This window comes from Podarcis filfolensis, assembly GCF_964270895.1.
Source record: "Podarcis filfolensis genome assembly, chromosome: 2".
NCBI lineage: Eukaryota > Metazoa > Chordata > Lepidosauria > Squamata > Lacertidae > Podarcis > Podarcis filfolensis.
Genome location: NC_139605.1, coordinates 51,640,971 through 51,660,191, shown reverse-complemented (window position 1 = coordinate 51,660,191; position 19,221 = coordinate 51,640,971). Strand labels below are relative to the sequence as shown.

The 19,221-nt window shown below is 40.2% G+C and overlaps 1 protein-coding gene across 12 annotated transcripts in view; it reads right to left on the bottom strand.

The window, feature by feature from the left end:
• The window catches only part of LOC310757736 (semaphorin-3D-like), a 52,130-nt gene that overhangs the window by 32,228 nt on the left and 681 nt on the right, over positions 1 to 19,221 (bottom strand). For 6 of the 12 annotated variants that reach the window (XR_014545446.1, XM_083603313.1, XM_083603321.1 and 3 more), the window contains exons 2-3: positions 16,238 to 16,331; positions 11,983 to 12,102 (exon numbers count right to left, since the gene is read on the bottom strand). The exons of 2 other annotated variants lie outside the window; for them this stretch is intronic. The gene's annotated coding sequence lies outside the window, so the exon portion shown is untranslated. Of the gene's footprint in view, positions 1 to 2,690; positions 2,794 to 11,982; positions 12,103 to 16,237; positions 16,332 to 19,221 lie in introns of those variants that run through there. 4 more of the 12 variants (XM_083603320.1, XM_083603323.1, XM_083603317.1 and 1 more) reach the window with 3 other exon arrangements.

Here is a 19,221-nt window from a genome sequence, read left to right as displayed (position 1 = left end):
CAAGCTTCAGATACAGCTTTTGGTTTTGCCCATGCCAATGGGATTGCCTTAGCTTAAGTGATGGGTGTGACATTGTTTTAAAGTGAAAGTATGTTAATTTGATGCTTTGTGTGAATCAAACCACCACATTCCCCTGAAGCAAAGGCAACCCCCAACCACTACTACACTGACTGAAAAGTTTCATTCAAAGCCAGCTTGTTTTCTACCAACTTCTGTCTCCTCTGTATTCCTGATGAGAGTAAATCACAGTCCAAACTATAAGCCATTGCCTAAATGCATATCTTAGAGGTGAACAGAAGAAGCAGTTTGTCATAGCAATGATTTATGCATTACAGTGGGAGAGCAAGTTTCTAATGGATGGAACTGATCTGTAGATGATAAATCTAAGCATAATTTAAACACTGAGCATATGGAAGTTTCCTATCTTCCCAAGATCTCCCTAGTATTACATTCCTTTTCTCTTTAACTTAACACTAACGTGTCCGCAGTGTGCAACAGGCTGCCAGGTTAACATTTAAAAAATGAAAGGCTCTCCGAAACTATGATTCTAGTTTTGTTACATGCCATGGAGAAATAGGGATTTTTAAAAAACTGGTGTAAGCCTAAGGGAAATATTTATTCATTTATCTGGAGTATTTTTACTCCACTCTCTATAAAAGTACTCCAGAACAGCTTATAAAGATTAATAAAACACTCTGGTTTACAAGCTGAAAGGCACAACACAAAAGGAAAAGAGATTGGGTGGGAGAAGGGAAAAAAGAAAAGCTATGCTCTAGTTTACAAGGTGACACCCACCCCCAAGAGCAGATGGACCATCCACTGTGGGCTGCTTGCAGTTAAAAAATAGGGCTTCCAAGAAACTGCCTTGGGTCTTGACCTTTCTTTGCAGAGCCTATTGTCCTCCTCATTGGTTCATATGATTGAGGTGGTCCCAATGTTCTGGAGCAAAGAATTTTCCTTTAAAACAAAGGTCTTACACAATAAGGGCAATCTAGCCATCCTGCTCAGTTTTCTGACCCATGCCTCCTTCCTATAGCACTTCTTATGATGACAGGCATTATGCACTAATGCTGAGTTTGTACATTGCCATATTAATGTGTCTGTCTGTGCATGGCTATAATATCTAGTTCAGTTTCCCATGTGGATATTCTTGAACTTGCTGAGAGTTTCCAAGCCAGTGGCAAGGTGCCTTGGAGGATCCACCTGGCAAGCCAAGGGTGTGTTAGCTACTGTATGGAGAGCTACTGTCCTCACACAAGGATAAGTTAACACGTAAGCAAGTTCTGCAACACTATTGCCTCTAGAACAACAAGCAGCCAAACTGCCACCTAGTGCAATCCCTGATCAAATCCACACAGTGGGCACCAATACATAGAGAATAGAACAACATATGTAGGAAAGAACAAAAAGAAAGAAAAGAACAATGTTTGTGTGGGCTTTGCTGTTTCAGCTAGATCAGGAGTTGGAAACCAGCGGCTCTCCAGATGCAGCTGAACAACAACTTCCATCACCTGTAGCCATTGGCTATGCTGGCTGGGACCAATGAAGTCTGGAGGACCAGAGGTTTCTCACCACTGCACTAGTCTCATCTTTCACTTCCTGCTGCAATGAACTCCGCTTCACTATGAAGTGACTGTTCATCCTGGTTTGATGGTCCTTTGTTATTACATACCTGGCTCCTCATCTTATAGTAATTCTATATGAGATGCCCCATCCCTGCTGAGGTACATCTTGCATAAGGCAAGGAGAATTCATTCTTCCTAAGCCCAGTGTTTTCTCTGTTGAATGCTGATCCAATTGGCATTATTTTAGGCTCAGTGCTGTACTACAAGATACTTTTACAGGTTAGCTTTGAGGTAATTTTTCAGTCAGCAGTCTACTCAATAATCTACTAACCAACTTCATTTTGTTCCCAGCCCCGTAATCACATCACAGCATTATTCAAGTGTGACCTTGGCATAATTTCAGTATGCACCATCTAGAATCAATTTATCTAAATTGGATCATTTGGCTCAACTGCAATAGACTGACTGTGGTTAAGTGAAGGGGTTTAGGGTTTTGAAACAGCCAGGATGCTATTGTCATTTACCAACCACTAACAGTGTGCTCTCACTGGAATCCTAGTGGATTCTGGCATATGTTATGCGTATCTTTTTACTTCTTGATTGTTTTCTAAATGATTCACAAGCTTGTGTGATCCCATTACAGTTTGGGCAGCCAGTGCAATGAGTAACGCTTGGAATTCAAGACTGGAGTCAACGATTCCAGGATGCAACTCAGGAAGTAGTCAGTGAAGATAACAATGGGCAGCAGGCCGATATACAAAATGTAACAAGTATACTCTATGAACTTTGCAGACAAAGGGAACATAATCTTTACAGGAGGAAAAAGAGCCCCAGTTGGATCAAGTATTGACTTGTCAAAGTATTAGCACTGTCAGAGGTAGAGCCAAGGAGCTTTCTGATAGCTCCACCATCCTTTCAAGAGCTATTAACTGAACTGGTGTTATATTCATGTGTGACCATGAATAAAATTAATCTTTATTTATGTTCTTACTGTTGCAATCCTGGAGCAGGTCAAACACTGGTGAAGGGATCATTATATGTGGCAGAAGCATCTCTCTGCTGCAGAGGAGGAAGGACTGCTATTGGGACAACACTTATGCTCTCAGAGGCCCTTGGTACACCCACCACAGAAAGCTTTGCAGGTGTAGACATCATCATCATCATCAAATTTCCATACTGCCCTTCATCCAAGGATCACAGGGCTGTTTACAGTATAAAAACAAAAATACATACCATAATAACAAACCAAAACAATATGCCCTTCAGAGTTTAAAAGGCCATTGGATTGCTCAATTAGCCAAAGGCATGCCACTAGTTCCATTGGTGATGGGGCTGAAACAGAATATATATGCCTAACACCTGGGGCAGTGCCAGTTCCAGAAAGTTTAAGGCAAGGGGATATACTCACCTCTTGATCCTTATGATGTCTTTGGAAGTGATAATTTGGCAGTTTCAGGAATAAATCAGAGTGTGAAGTCAATCACTGAAAGTTAAGAGAATCCATGGACTGGTAAATCCCAGAGAAATTACTCATGCCAATCTCTTTAGATAACAGCATTTTACTCTTTCACAAGAGTACTTTGTTTCTAGCTGGTATGCACTGCCTTTTCAGGGGGTATTAAACTACTTCTATCCACCTTTGCTTTGACCCCATGTTGAGAGAAAAAATAGTGGCTGCCCCATGTTCCCTTGCACTGAGCAAGGGAGCATGCTGCTTTTGACAAGGATGTCCAACCTATTTCCCCCAAGAGATCAGCAGCTGTTACTCTCTGTTCTGGAGCTGTTCACCACCTACAGAACTTTATGTCACGGGGTGACATACAAATGTAATTCATAAATACATGAATTGAATGACTGCATGATAAAGAGACAGTGCAGACATTCATTCATAGGCTTTCTAGTCTGCCCCACTGGCACCTTATCTTTCCTTGGAATGCTTGAAATAACTGCAGAGTCTTCCATTAGTAATACCACTTGTGAAGTGAAACCCTTGCAGCATGAATATATCCAACAGAAGTTGCAGTAGTTAATTGCCAGTGATTACAACTGAGTGAGAAAGAAGGAGGACTTGGCCAAAAGAAAAAGGATATGCAAAAAGCCGGGAACTGATACTTAAGTGAGTGACAACTGTCTCACACCTGCTCAATATCAAGGCATGAAATGAATTTTCAGTAAAAAATTATGATCTTCAGTCACCCCACAACACTTTTCTTTGTGCTTTGTCCACATACAGGTCTGACTCAGCAAGTATATTCTGATTCCCCTTTTGCTTTCAATGGGCATATTATTGTGGTTTTGCCTAAAGTAGTTCTAGGAGTTAGGGACTTGACATAAGAACCTTAATAGTACTTTACGGACTCATATGTTCCTGGATAGGTGATTCATGTCCAAAGGTGGGGTCTCAAACCAAGGCTCTATAGTATGTGGGTGTGGATGGGTGTGCTAGAGAAACAGCAGTTTTGGATATAAAATATAAGATGCAACATCTTAGAGTTAAGGGTCATTTGGTAGTCTTACATAGCATTAACGTTTTAGTTCTTTTTCTTCAATACAGTGAAAGGAGAAGAATGCAGCTGCAGCAAACGTCTGGGCTGGGTCAATAAGCAGCAGCTGTCACTTTTCTCCAAATGAGATGGCAGAAATGAAAGGAAACAAATTCCTCTCCTTTTCTAGGCCCCTTTCCTTTACTCATCTATTTCTTCTGAAACTGATTTTTGTAGAGGCCTTTTTCCTTCTGTGCCAGGCTCCGTATGTGAATAGCATCCAGAAAACCCTTCAGTCATTTAGTTTTTCATCCATTTATGGGATAAAGGAAGAACAACTGTTTGTGGCACCTACACAGTAGCTGGCCCAACACTTGCTGCCAAAATATGGCCTCTTTAATGGAAGCCTTGCTGGGTTGAGGACAATGCAGCACAAGAGGCAAAGATTGTTTCACATCTACAATCTATATTATTATTATCATCATCATCATCATCATCATCAACATTACTTCTATACTACTTTAATTTTTTTAAAAAACCTCTAAGCAGTTTATAGCATATCTTAAAATATCAGAAATACGTCCCAAAATATCAGAACAAAACATTGCAAATGAAAATGAAATACAAAAATAAAAATCCACATTTAAGGCAGCATAATAAGCAGCAAAACAGAATTCTCTTTAATAAACATTTAAAAAGTAAAAAGTAAAAAGACAATAAATATCCCTAGGTTAAAGCAGGGATAGCCAATGTTGTATCCTCCTGATGGTGTTTAACTGCTACTCCCATCATCCCTGACTATTGGCCATGTTGGTTGAGGCTTCTGGGAGTTGTAGTTCAACATCTGGAGGGCACTGTGTTGGCTACCCCTATGTTAAAGCATTGTCTGTGGCTAAACAAAGCTGAAGGAGATACATAACATAACAACTACACAACACTCTATGCCCAGTAACATTTTCCAAGCAAACTTTTAGCACTCTTTCACATGCAAACCTCACTCTCAGCCATTTTACCAACCATACCTCTAACACAGTTAACCCCTAGCCAACAACTAGTCACAAGACAAACAGCATTAAACATAATTTACAACTAGTTCACCCATACACCTCAATCTCAAGCAATATAGCAGCAGCATAACCACTCCCTCCTTGTCTCCCACCCAGGTAGGGTCTTACTCTCTCACACTGAGTGGTATAAAGCAACTGTATTACACACGAAAACCATATAACCCTGACTGTCACTCTGGGCAGTAAAAACACAATTCCAATTACCACCCAGCATATCAGATAGGAGTTTCTAACAGACACAGTGCTTTTGGAAGGCCCCCTTGGTAAAACATTGCTTGGATGCTTGCCTGGAAAAGGCAATGGAGCATATGTGCCATTCATTTCAGTACTGTACTGACCCAGCTCAGAATGGTATGGAGAATCTTTATTTATTAATATGTGCAGAGTGCACTGACAACCCCCAAAGGGAATGTATAAAAAACAAATGTGTATGCCTAAAGATTGAATAGCGCATCAAAAGCAACATAATCCTTGAAAGACCTACATTCCTCAGTGCCCTTTACATAGGGATTCCTTCATGTGGGATGAAACTGACACCCATCACCTGTCTAACATATGGTCTGACATTTAGCTATTCATTTTGCCAGATTCATAACAGAAGCTTATAATGTCTACTCAAAAGTAAGTCACACTGAATTTTACTCCTAGGAAACTGAGTATAGGACTGAAACCTTATAGTTGAAGCTACAGGACAATACAAAGCCAAAGGTATGCATTTCCAGCCATCTTATAGTGTCTGCCATCAAGGTCCCTTATGATTGGAGAATCTACACTGAAAATAGTTCAATGTCGTTTCGTTAACTGAAAGTGGAATAAAAGAAACATTCTTTGCTATAGTGTTCACTGGGATAGCCAATGTAGTGCCCTCCAGATGTTGTTGTTCTACAACCCCCATCATTCCAGACTACTGGCGGTGTTGTCTGGGGCTGATGGGAGTTGGAAGTCCAAAATATCTGCAGGTCACTGCATTGGCTGCTCCTGGTGTACAGATTGATTTATTTTGCTTGTTATTATCTCTGGTGAAACAGGCTTTGCAGAATCTGAAAGGCCTGCAAAACCTGTGAACAGAGATAATTGTGTGGTAAGTGTGCACATGAAATACAGCGGCTCCCAAGTATCAAAAACAGTATCACATTTTAAAGAAGCTGATTTCTCAGTCTTGTTGTGATAAACCTGTGATGGAAAACCAAAGAATCCTCGCTTACAATAAAAACGTGGATGTTAAGAGTAGGCTGAAAGAGAAAATAGCAACATATTGCAGAACATGGACCAGGGGTGGAATAGTATAAGGCTTGTAGGTCAGGACTGAGGGGCATCGTGTGTGGTCATATACACAACACTTGTCTGACTCAAACAAGCGTAATCCACTCATCACTGTCATGAGCAGTCAGTTCATTGAAAGAGTAGCATAGGATTTCAATACAGATGCTTTTCACCTCTAGGTCATCTGCTCAAATCTTGATCAGGGCAATGCATGCCAAGAGTAACTGTGGCTGCTATCTGTACAAAAGCCTCTGTGAAATAAGTGGGTGGTCTCAGTCACATTCCCGGGGACACATGTCACCATCACATCCCTGGTCCCATCCTAGCAGCCCAAGTAGGGATGAGGATGTCTGAAGATCATATCTACTCTATAGGTGTCTGTCTGGGGCAAGAGGGGAGAATGTTAATGGGGAAAATGGGAGCAGATGAAGTAGGCAGGGAAGCAGCCTTGTTCAACTGCACCTGTTTAAGGAATTCTGCAGCTGACTTTGCTAAAACTGAGCTAAGAGAATGGCAATGTTAAAAACTATGTTCAAAATGGAAAGCTCCACAAAATAAAATGAAATAAAGAAAGATTTAAAGGGCACATTAGGAGCCTATGATCCCCAGTCTTTCAGGTTGTAGCTGATCAATGTATTTCAGAACTAAGCATTCAATCTGCTGTTTCACTTAAAACCCTAGTTCTGAACTCATTATCTCTCTCTCTCCCTGGTTTGAAACATGATATACAGTATTTTCTTTTAATAAAAAAGCTCCCCCCTCTAATCTGTACTCCTCCTTGCTTCCTGCTGTAATTGGAATAGTAGGAGTGGGTGTAGGAGGGCTTGTAAGGGTCCAGGGAAAGTATTTTAATGAGCATAATAGGGAGGGGATAGGGTGAGTCTTCTCTCTTATCTCATTCTTGTCAAAGATTTTCAGTTGGGATTGCTGTAAATTATGTCTTGGTTTAGAGGTGGCCTTTCTGAACTATTCTGCGCTCCTTCACTGTCTTAGAAGCAGTGCCCGTTTATTTGGCGCAAGTTATCCCTGTCTGACCTTTGCCCTCCCTAGATTGCCTTATTCCTCAGTGCACCTCTCTGCTATCTCTGAAAGATCTCAGAATCTATGGGCAATGTCTCATGTTACCTTTTCTAGACAAGGCTATTAGAGACTTGCCTCCTATGAAGTCACTGGGAGTAAATCCCAGCAGCAAAGTTGGTAAGATCAGGACAGTGGAATTAGGTTGACATCCTTTGGTGTTTTGTTCTTCAGATCAGAAAACAAGCCTTTGCGAGAACAGAAGCATTAATGTGAGTCCAACTATGGTGCACAACCTGCTCTGTACTATTGCTTCTCCATGTGATTTCTTTGCTAGCCTGTTTGGTTATCATGAGTCCATCCCTTTGGTCAGAGCTTGGTGGTGTCTCAAGAATTGAATTATTGAAGAGCATAGATCCAGGACCTCTGTGGAATTATGTGGAGACAAAGGGTAATAATAGTACCATGTAAAATGTTGTGCCATGTAATTGTTGGTTAGTGAGCTAGTAGCTGAAGACTTCATCTCACTAGAAGTTTTTATGGATAATACAAAACACAGAAGATGTGTGCGTCACATTTTCTGTTAGCAACCAGAATCTTGCTGCTCCCTAAACTGGCACAATCAAGTTTTGGTTAAACATACAGTAGGATACTTTGAGCTACAAACAACCCCCTCTCAAGAATTGACCAGCATGGCCTTTATTCCCTGTGGAGAAACAGTAGCGCTTATCCAAAACCAAGGGAACTTCAAGATGCTTGAGAAGAACTAAAAAGGGAACACTGTCTTCACATATAAAATGGCCAGCTCACCACAACTCTTTAGCCCTTAATCACAAGACATTACATATTCAATGATAGTGAATTAAAGGAGTTTACTGAGGTTGAAGTAAATGGGAGAAAGCAATATGGTACAAAACACTGCCCCCCCCAAACGCATTTAGGTGGATGTTGGAGGTACACAGGAACTTCTGGACACGCTCAACTATAAAAGGCGAGGTTCTTCCATCAATCACTAATGCCTGCATAATACTGGAGCTGCCAAACTAAAATACCCTCAGTTTTATCAAACTAAAGATTTATGGCTTTGCCCCTGCCTGTCTCCCTTCTAGGTTGGTCCATCAGATCTCTTACTTCCTTGTACATTTCTATTGCCTGGCAGGTGAACCACCTTGAGATTTTCAGATGAAAGGCAGTATACTAAACAAACAAACAAACAAACAAAAACAAAGTGAAACAAAACAAAACAAACATGCATAGGATTGTGCTGCCATGGTGTTCTTACGTGAGTTTGCTCTCTTCAGCCTTCTTTTGCACAATTATACAATTGTGGCTATACAATATAGAACATCATCAGCCATTGTCTCGTGACCAATGTGGTGGTTACAATCATTAGGATAATTCTGGTCACATGACAAATCAAGCGCTACTGCAGCTGCTTGGTAATTCAGGAAAGTTTAGCAGGAAAACTTGTAGCTTGCTGCATGTGTACTACAGTAAAGTGATTACAGAGCAAATAAATCTCCTCTTAACAAAAAAGAAAAGACTGTAGCAAAATATTCATTTCCCCCATCTCTCTCCCCATAAAGAAAGTGGAATTTTGGAAAAGGTTAGCATTTCCTAAAGGCTCCTGCCAACCTTAAAGCAAATGTGCTTTTATTTCCTCTTAGCTTGCTTTTGAGAATAATTTTTCAGATGAGTATAGAGAAGTATGCATACCTTGAGGGAACTGGTAAATTAGAATTATCCTTTAAAATGTGCAGGAGATAGCATCTAATGAAGAGAGAGAAACATATTTCAGATTGTTCTGTATGGTGCTCAAGGATCTTTGGAACACCTGATTTTTGCTTGACCAGTTTTCATGGAAACATCATTCATGGAATCATAGAACTGTCAAGTTGGAAAGGACCACAAAGGTCATCTAGTCAAACCTCTGCAATGCAGGAATCTTTATGTGCAACGTTGGGCTCGAACCCACAACCCTGAGATGAAGAGTTGATTGTGAGAGGCAGTAGAACAGGCAAATCTATTGGGTTTATATTTCTTTATCTGGAACATTTTTCATGTAGTGATGATGGGATTCCCAGGTGGGTGTCTTTATTTTCCTTTAGGAATTAAGATTGCTGTTCTAAAACATAGCCCCAACCCAAAAATTATATGGTGCAGCAGTGGGCTGCAAACATGCTGTTATGTGCAAGGGTCTGCTTTCATACGTTAGCAAACAGGTGGTCAGAACACTTCTTATTACTGAAGGGACTGGAATGAGTCCCCCACCTCTCCAAAAAAGCAATCAGCACAGATAAAGCTGACAGACATGACTACCAGCTTGGTTCAAAGCTATATGTACCTAGTCCAAATCCAGCAATGCAGCCTTATGTGCCATGTGTTGGATTCAGCAAATGGGTCAGCAAGTGCAGAATCTTTATCTTTATTTAATTTCTATCCTGCTTTTTCTCTAAGGAGCCCTGGCAAGCTGAAAAACTTGTGCTGATGGAACAATGGAAACCTTAGTAATATAGGCACCCTTGCCATAGGATACAGTACTTCTGTTACTGAGATGAATTACCAGCTCTCTTGACAGTTTCTTTAGCACTGTGGTTAAGTTATTATCCCATATGAAGGCAGCAACCTCTTGTGTGCTGGTGGAAACATATTTTGGTGATTTGAGACCCTGTGCCAGCGAAGTCCTAGTACCAGGCTGCGTGTGTCCCCAAATTCTAGAATCTGAGGAATTGATAGACTATGGTGATAATAGTTTATCAACCGACAAATATGGCTGGCACTTTACAAGATGAAATGAAACATCTTTATTTAACAGTGTAAGAATCCTTTGATTATAGCAATACATTTAATCAGTTCAAGTGAAAGTCAATCTCATCCAGACAGTTTAGTAGTCTGGTAAAGACAGATAAAATGTGACAGAATACAAAGACTGGTTTTCTTGATGTCAAATGGAGCAGCCTGTGGCTGACAGGATAACTGAAGAGAAACATCCCCCCCCCCAGCAAATACATAGCCTGGAAAATCACTTTAGAGTTACTGATGAAACTTGGATCAGTATAACCATAGGGACTCCTTACTCTATATATATACAAAGTCTTAACCTTATCATTAAATGCACTGACCCTAAAGAAAGGCATTAGTGGAGACAGCAATAAAAACAGGCTTAGCCAGGAGTTTTCCATTATAATATGTGACAAACTGATGGAAAATTATTTTTTATTTTGGCTCCTTTTATTAGAATATCTTGGGATAAGAATAATTGAATTGCAGAGCCCTTGAGAAAGCTGGAAAGGTGAGCATGGCTTCTTAATTGTTATATTTTACACTTCTTCCAAAGAAGCTAACAGCATTGCAGCTTCACAACTACCTTGTTAGGTAGGTTACACAGAAAGATAAGAACTTGTCCACAATCTCCCAGTGAGATTCATACGTGACAGCTGATTTACATTTGCCCCAGGTAATCAGTGAGTATTTATAGTGCTAACCTGAAGAATTCATACATGCCCCCACTCAGGGACAGAACTGGGGAACCATAATTGGCTCTCAGTTCCTTGGCACATGTCCTTGACTGTTTTGGAGAAACATATCTCCCCTTCATTCTTTACAGTCGGTGCTTGACACTACAAATACTAGTTCACATATGAAAGCATCTTGACTGCATGAACTATGAATCAGCCCATAGCAGAAATCTGAACCTGGGTTTATCTCATCCCAAACCAAGTCTAACCTTTGTACCACACTGGCACTCCTAGGGCTTATAGCTTTAGAAATGTTCTTTCTGTGTTTTGAGTCTTTCCCATTCTCCCACTGCTGCGGCCAACAAGGGGGGAAATGCCATTCTTGCCTTCTGCATAATCTCTTAGGAGCTGCAGTTCACCAGGTGGTAACCACTGTAGCTTTCCCCCTCTTTTGCAGAGTCAAGGAGAGGGACTTGGGGATCATAGTACAGCATTTAAAAAATATGGGAAACTGAAAAAGGTTGACAATTTGTGATAGTGTGCCTACAATCATAAACATACTTCTATAATTGTACAATGGGTTTAACTTCAGAATAAACATGGATAAGATTGCATTTAGGCTGCAATCCTAAATATACTTATTAGAAAGCAAGTCCCATTAAACACAATAGGATTTCCTACTGAACACACTTGCAAAGTTTAGGGCTGCTAATTTTATGTATATTTACTCAGAAGAAGATGCATATGGGATTAGAATCTGAAATTCAGTCATAGAACTTGCTTTCTCTATACCTTCAAAACCTTTTCACAAAGTTTGCTCTCTACTTCCTACTGCTTGCCAAGATGTTTCTGCCATGAAATATAAATAGTGTAGCTATTTCAACTTGACAAGTGATGGAAGATTACACATTACATGCAAATTCAAGATTGGTTGGTTATATATCCAACCAATGCCATCAATTTTGACAAAAGTATTACTGTTTCATGAAACAATAAATGAGAAAATACAGAACAATGTAATAAAAAATACAGAACTCTCCCAGCGCTATTTACAAAATAGTGTGTGTATACACACACACACACACACACACACACACACACACACTTTAAAAAACATTGTACTACTCACCTGTCCAAAGCTTTCCTAGTTGAATGCATTCCAGTAAGAGCCAGCTGCGCTGACTTCCACACTACAATCCTGTCTGAAATTCAACAGGGTCTACTGCATAAGAGGACAGCACACAAGCACCTGAAAATTACAGAGAGACTCCAAAGTAGGGGTGGAGTGTACATGCCATGAGGTCATTTAAAGACAGCCTCCATTCATAAAAATAAGAAGCTGTTAGTTAGCAAGCCATCTGCTCTTCCTCATTCCCAGCCTCTACTCAGTTCTTTGGAATCTACAAAAATGCATTGAAATCTGATGACACCTTGTGGTGAATTGGTTTTCTAACTAGGTTCTAAATTCAAATTCTGTTCCTGGAACTTTCATGAAACTGCAACCTGGCCATTGCTCATGGTGTTGGTTTTGTTTAGTCGTTTAGTCATGTCTAACTCTTTATGACCCCATGAACCAGAGCACACCAGGCACTCCCGTCTCGTGGTAGTCAATTTAACAAACAATTATGAATAAACCAAATGCAACATGCTTTCACACCCCCCCCCATTATGTTAGTACTGTACAATTATCCAAAGTCTGAATCAAGATTTAACATCCCTGGTATTTTTTAATTGAACTGATGGGAAATTGAAGAGCTGAATTATGCACTTATGAAAGCTGAATACAGAAGGCAATTGATTTCCAGACTTACATTTTCATTGTTTGATAGTGGATAACCTAGCTATGATTTGAAAATGGCATGTAGTTCCTGGAAATGGCTCTCCTATCCCCTACTTTCATTTTAACTACTTGTGGTTAGATGCAGACTGGTTGGATGCAGAGGAATGATGAGAAAAACCAGCTGGGGAACCACCAAGCAGTATTCAAAACTCCCATTGTTCTAGGTGCATTTTGTGACAGAGAATTTCATTAATGCAAGCAGTTTATGAGCTCTGGGAGTACTGCGCCCAGAGGTAACAGGGCTTAGTGAGCTGGGAGAGTGGCAGTCTGTGGTGGAGAGAAGTCCAGAATCAGAGGCAGAAGCTGAAGAAGGAAAATGGGAGGAGGCAGGTCAAGAAGCAGAGATGAGTCAGGCTGGTGAAGAGTCATGGGAGTCTCCTCCTTCTGCTGTGACAAGCCTCCTCATCCTTTTTTGTGCCAGAACCAGAAGAGGCATAAAAAGAGAAGAGATTAGCCATGTGAAGACACTGCCTCCAACTACTTGGGGGAAAAACCCTGGAGAGAAGGGGACTTAGGCAGCTATGGGAAGGTGGGGACTGCTTCATGAGGGAAGACCTGCTGGAGATGATTTATTGAACTCATTAGACCTTACACTCCTGCGCAGATCATGTGTTTGCTAATTAAGAGTCCAACTTGCACAGTGTGGTTTACTGCTGGCTCACTCCTGACAACTAGGATCTTCTATCAGTGCCTTGGCATTGGATAAACAGTATGATATGTTGGTATGTATGCACTGTAAGTAAACTGAAATAAATATTATTATAACCAAAAAACATGCCTTTGCTTGACATGACCACTTTGCTGAACTGTCTCAATTTGACCATATTTCTGTCGAGTTCCAATTAAGCTCCTCTAAATTCAAGGGATTTATTCCCAAATGATTGTGCAAAGGATTTCAGTCTATTTTGTAAAGCACCTTTATAAGCATTTTCCAAGGCCCTGATATGTGATAATTACAGAACATATTATATATGGGAGGAAAATGTTTCCAAAGCAAAACTGGTGATACAAATATAGAAGTATTTGAAAATGAGACTATCCTCATTTTTTCATTTGATTGTCACTCTGGTGGTTTATCATGGCCTCAAACATCTATGCGTTTTCTTTATTATTTCTTCTGCTATATCCATGCACAAAGTATTACAGTATCAATATTGTTTTTCTAGTTGTAATGGACAGCTTCAGCCACAAGGGGTCAGAGTGTTCCTATATTTTGAGTAGTTTTCAAGATACATGGGATTCTTTTCTATGATCACCATTCTTTTATTGGTACCTGCCCAACTGCATCTGGCATAGAAATACATGCTTCGGATGAGGAACAAAGCTCTCCATCCCTCATCTGCCAAACTCAAGACAGTTTGAAAACTTCAGCTGGTATAGAATTCAGTTGCTAGGTTGTTCACTGGGGCAATGCCATACTCTCCAATATTTCTTCAGTGAAAATAGGTACTTCCTAAGGAAAAGTGGGACATTCTGAGCTCAAATCAGAAACTGGGATGGCTTATCTAAATCAGGGATGTCCCTGGAAAATAGGGAAACTTGGAGGGTTTGCCATCATCTAAGCCCCCCCCCCCTTTTTTGCAAGAGGTCCAGAGGGCAGCAGCACAAAAATGGGTCTTTTCTGCAGTGGCTTCCTGCTTGTTAATGCTCTCCCCAGGCAGTCTCGCCTGCCTTTATTACATATATCTAGGCACCAGCAAAAACATTTCTCTTCTCTCAGGCCTTTTGCTAATTAAACAATCTATGGCCTTTTAAACTGAGTGGGGGTTATTGTTTTTATTTTTTATTATAGTATGTATTTTTGTGTTTTTTATATTGTAAATGCCCAGTGACCTTCGGATGAAGGGTGGTACAGAAATTTTAACAAAAATAAAAATTTTGCATCATTTTTGCTCAAAAGCAATAAAAATACTGCAACAGGAACCAGTAATGCCTATATCAAGTAATGATATGTCAGTTTTAACTAGTTTTTAAAGGGTTAGAGAGGATCTGTCAAGTGAATCTCCTAAAAAATGAAATTCCAAAAGCAGGCTGATACAACCTAGAATGTCCCTAGACTTCACCGCCAGTGTTTAGGCAGCTGGATACAAGAAAGTCTTCTTGGCAGATCATAAATCAAAGAAGGAAATAAAACGACAAGGTGTTCCATGAGATACCATGGACCCAAATGATTTAGAGCTTTAAAGATTAAATATAGTCTTTTGAATTGTGCAGCAAAACAGTGTTGTTGAACCAAGTGCTTGGGGCTTGGGAGAATGATGCTGAATAGTAGTGTAGGTACTGAGATGATAATAGGGAAGCATGGATAGTACTCTAACTATTGTGACTACTGCTGAGAGGACACAAAAAAATGGTGAAACCTGTCAATGTTGCAGAAAGGAAGTTGGGGATTAGCAGATTCTAACAGCAATGGCCTGTGTACTGAGCCCAATACTGTCCAGATGAAGAAGAAACAATGCATGCACATGATAAACCAGATACATGCATATTACAGAAAACATGGCATGTAAACAATGAACAGGCAGGAAGTTCAAATGACAAATGAGTTGGGGTTGAGGTTTTTAGTACTGTACTTTTCACTTTGTGTCCAATTACAAAATAATTTAAATGACAATGGTTTGAAAGGCGAATATAAGCTAATGGGTGAACAGGAAAAGTGTTCAGTGATTTTCATTACACCATCTGTGGACTACTTTTTTCAGTGGATTTAGATAGCTAAAGCCCTACTCATCTTGCAGGGGTTGGTTTTCAAGATGAATAGGGCTTTAGCTATCTAAATCTACTGAAAAAAACTAAACCAATCCCTGTATATGGCATTTATTGACCTGACTAAGGCCTTCGACACTGTAAATCATAATGCCCTGTGGACTGTCCTTCTGAAAGTTGGCTGCCCAGATAAATTTATTAACTTCCTTCGGCTCCTCCATGATAATATGACAGCAACAATCGCAGATAACAATGGCTCTCACAGCGAACTGCTCACAGTGGGATCAGGTGTCAAACAAGGATGTGCTATCGCCCCAACTCTATTTATTATTTTCATTGACATGATCATACACATTGCCGAAGGGAAACTCCCCACCGGGGTAGAAATCATATATCAAACAGATGGCAAGCTCTTTAACTTGAATAGGCTGAAAACAAAGAGTAAGGTTACCATAACTTTCGTCATAGAGCTTCAATATGCTGATGACAACGTTGTGTCCAGTGACCTCCAAACCATCCTAAAAAGCTTTGCAGCTTATGAAAAGCTTGACCAATTGCTCAACATCCCAAAAAACAAAGTGCTGCACCAACAAGAACAAAACAAGCCCTCTGCAGTGCCACAGATCCAACTTAATGGTGCAGCACTGGAAAATGTCAATCATTTTTCCTACCTGGGCAGTTAGCTTTACACAAGAGCCAATAGTGATACTGAAATACAGCATCGCCTGAGCTCTGAGTGCAGCTTTCTCCCGATTGAAGTGCACAGTGTTTGAGGACTGAGACATTCACAGGGAAACCAAAATTCTTGTTTACAAAAATATTGTACTACCAAACTTACTATATACTTGTGAAACATGGACCACTTATAAACACCATCTCCAACTCCTCAAAAGATTCCATCAACAGTGTCTCCAAAATTTTTTACATATCACCTAGGAAGACAAGTGAACTAATGTCAGTGTAATGGAAGAAGCAAAGATCAGTGTCAAAGCAACGATTCTTCAACATCAACTTCATTGGACTGGTCATGTTGTTCGGATGCCTGATTATCGTCTTCCAAAGCAACTACTCTATTCCAAACTTTAAAATGGAAAGTGTAATGTTGGTGGTCAACAAAAGAGGTTTAAAGACTCTCTCAAGGCAAATCTAAAAAAAAGTAGTATAAACATTGACAGTTGGGAAACACTGGCCTGTGAGCACTCCAATTGGAGAACAGCCTTTACCAAAGGTATCGTGGACTTTGAAGACACTCAAACTCAGGGCGCAAGGGAGAAACAAGCTAAGAGGAAAGCATGGAAACCTATGTCCCCACTGTGGAAGGACGTGTGGATCCAGAATTGTCCTCCACAGTCTCTTTCGGACTCACTGTTAAGACTGTGTTCACTGAAGACAATCTTACTCGGCTACAAGTGATCGCCAAAGAAGAAGACTCATCTTGCACTAAATGTTCTTCTCTGCAGAATTTTATCTCTGGACCAAGTGGTTTTTTGTGTGTGCAGTTTGTATGAATGTAAAGTCATAAACCTAAAACCATTTTTTGCATCCTGACAGTTTACATGACACACTTTAAAAATATTTCCTGGCAGAAGGAAATTTTAGGGGGATTTCACCTATTCACCTATTCACTACCTAAATCCAATGATAAACAATAGTTCTCTGACAGTGAAACAAAATTATACATGAATTGGTGTCACCTGATAGTCTAATATAGATTAGTCAAGATAATAATCTCCTCTGGGCATTAATTAGTCCAGATCCAGAGATGCTGGATTCTGCTGAAACAGTTGCTGAGGCTAAGCATGAGCAAAATAACACTTCACTAGCAAGACAACTTCCATAATTTTGAATCGTTGTAAGCTGCCCTGGGGCCTGCTAGGGAAGAGTGCATGATAAATTTAATCATAATCATAATCAAAACATCTTGAAGCAGCAATCTCACACTAATTCCAATCTATCATTAGTAGTGTAATATCCCGTCACCATGTAATTTGCAGTCATATGAAGAATCATGATTGATAAGCGCTCATGTTATGCAGGAGGAAGATCTACTATAATAAGGATTGTTTGTAAAAAGAAAATATTAAAAAAGTAGGGCAATGTAGTGGAAGATGTCAGTGTAGGATCCTGAAGCCTAGAGTTTGCTGCCAATTAGAGTCAACATATTTTATTTTATTCCATTTGGAAGGGGAAAACAGGTTTCCAGGTAATGGAATGGTCAGTATCTTTAATGCAGCAATAAATAAATAAATGCTAACATGTAGTTTTCCTCTCTCTAGAATGGAGTAGTTCACCTTAGAAGTTCCTGAAGTATAGTGACTGTTTATTACCCATTGACAAAAGTAGAGAATTAGGCTGATTCTCCAGTTATGGCCACTCCTTGATCAGGACAACCTGTTGCTTGTGCTCTGGTGACCTCCCATCTGGATTACTGTAATGTGCTGTATGTGGGGCTGCCCTTGAACATGGTCCAGAGGCTGCAGCTAGTGCAGAATGCAGCTACTAAACTGGCAAGTGGGGCAGTTTGATTGGACTACATGCAATTGGTCCTGAAAATGCTGCATTGGCTGCCAATGAACTACTGGGCTCAATTCAAGGTGTTAGTACTAGCATGTGAAGTCCTAAATGGCTTGGGACCCAAAAGAGCTCCTTCATAATATCAACCATCTCAGACACTGCAGTCAGCAGGTGAGGGTTTGTTGGCCATGCTTAGTTGCACTGACCCATGACAGGGCATTTTCAGTGACACTTCCCCATTTGTGAATGCCCTCCCTTAGTAAGGGTCTGTCTCATTACTGACTTTGAGGAGGAATTTAAAAACATTCCTATTTACCCAAACCTTTGGTGGCTGGAAGATACTGTTTCTGGCAACTTTGAAATCACTGGTTGAGACAATGTTTTTAACTGTCTTTATAGTTTTTAAAACTGTTTTTAGAATGCTTTATTTTATTCTTAAATTATAGATATGTCTGCCACCCTGGTCTCCTCCAGGAGGAAGGGCAGGATACAAATTGGATAAACAAATAAGAGCAGTGCTTGATCAGAACGAAGTTCTACCTAGTCTAGCATCCTTCCCCCCCCCCCCCAAAGAGGTTAACTATGTGTCCAGAAAATACCATCAGGATTTGAGGCCAACAGCTGTCAATGTGCTGCTGTCACCCAGCAACTGATATTCTGTGACATGCTTCCTCTGAACATTTAGCTATCATGATATACCTACTCTTTTTGAATTTTTTAATTCCCCTTTCAAGTAATATATTTTCGTGCTTGAAACAGAGAGGGATTATGTCCTATACAGGAATATCCTGGATTGTTGTGATTTCTCTCTGCTAGTAAGGCAGTTACAAGTGAAACTCAAGGTTTAGTTTCTAGGTATATATAACTCAGTGGTAGACCCACATTCTTTATCCAGAAATCCTAGGTTCATTCTTTGGCGTTTCTAGTTAAAAGGAATTCAGATAGTAGGATTAGGGAAAATGTGTACATGAGGCCTTGAGAGAGCCATGTCTGGTCGGAGTAGATAGTGCTGGATTAGAGGATCCAAATAGCTCATGTTTCATAGTTACTAATTTGCCTAGGAGAGCCAGATCATTTGAGATTAATTATTCTGTTTAGAAGCACAAGTGCCTCCCCACAAAAAAACTTGTCACCTCTCTATTGGGAACCCACAGTGCTTCTCTGGGATCTATCACCCAAGACAATTCTTTCCACTAAGATGTGTTCCTCACTACTTAATATTCATTTCTAATGATCATTGGGCTTTGTCAAGGTCACGAGCTAGGTATTTTCCAAGGGAATTAAGAAACTGACTGTATGGCTGTATTG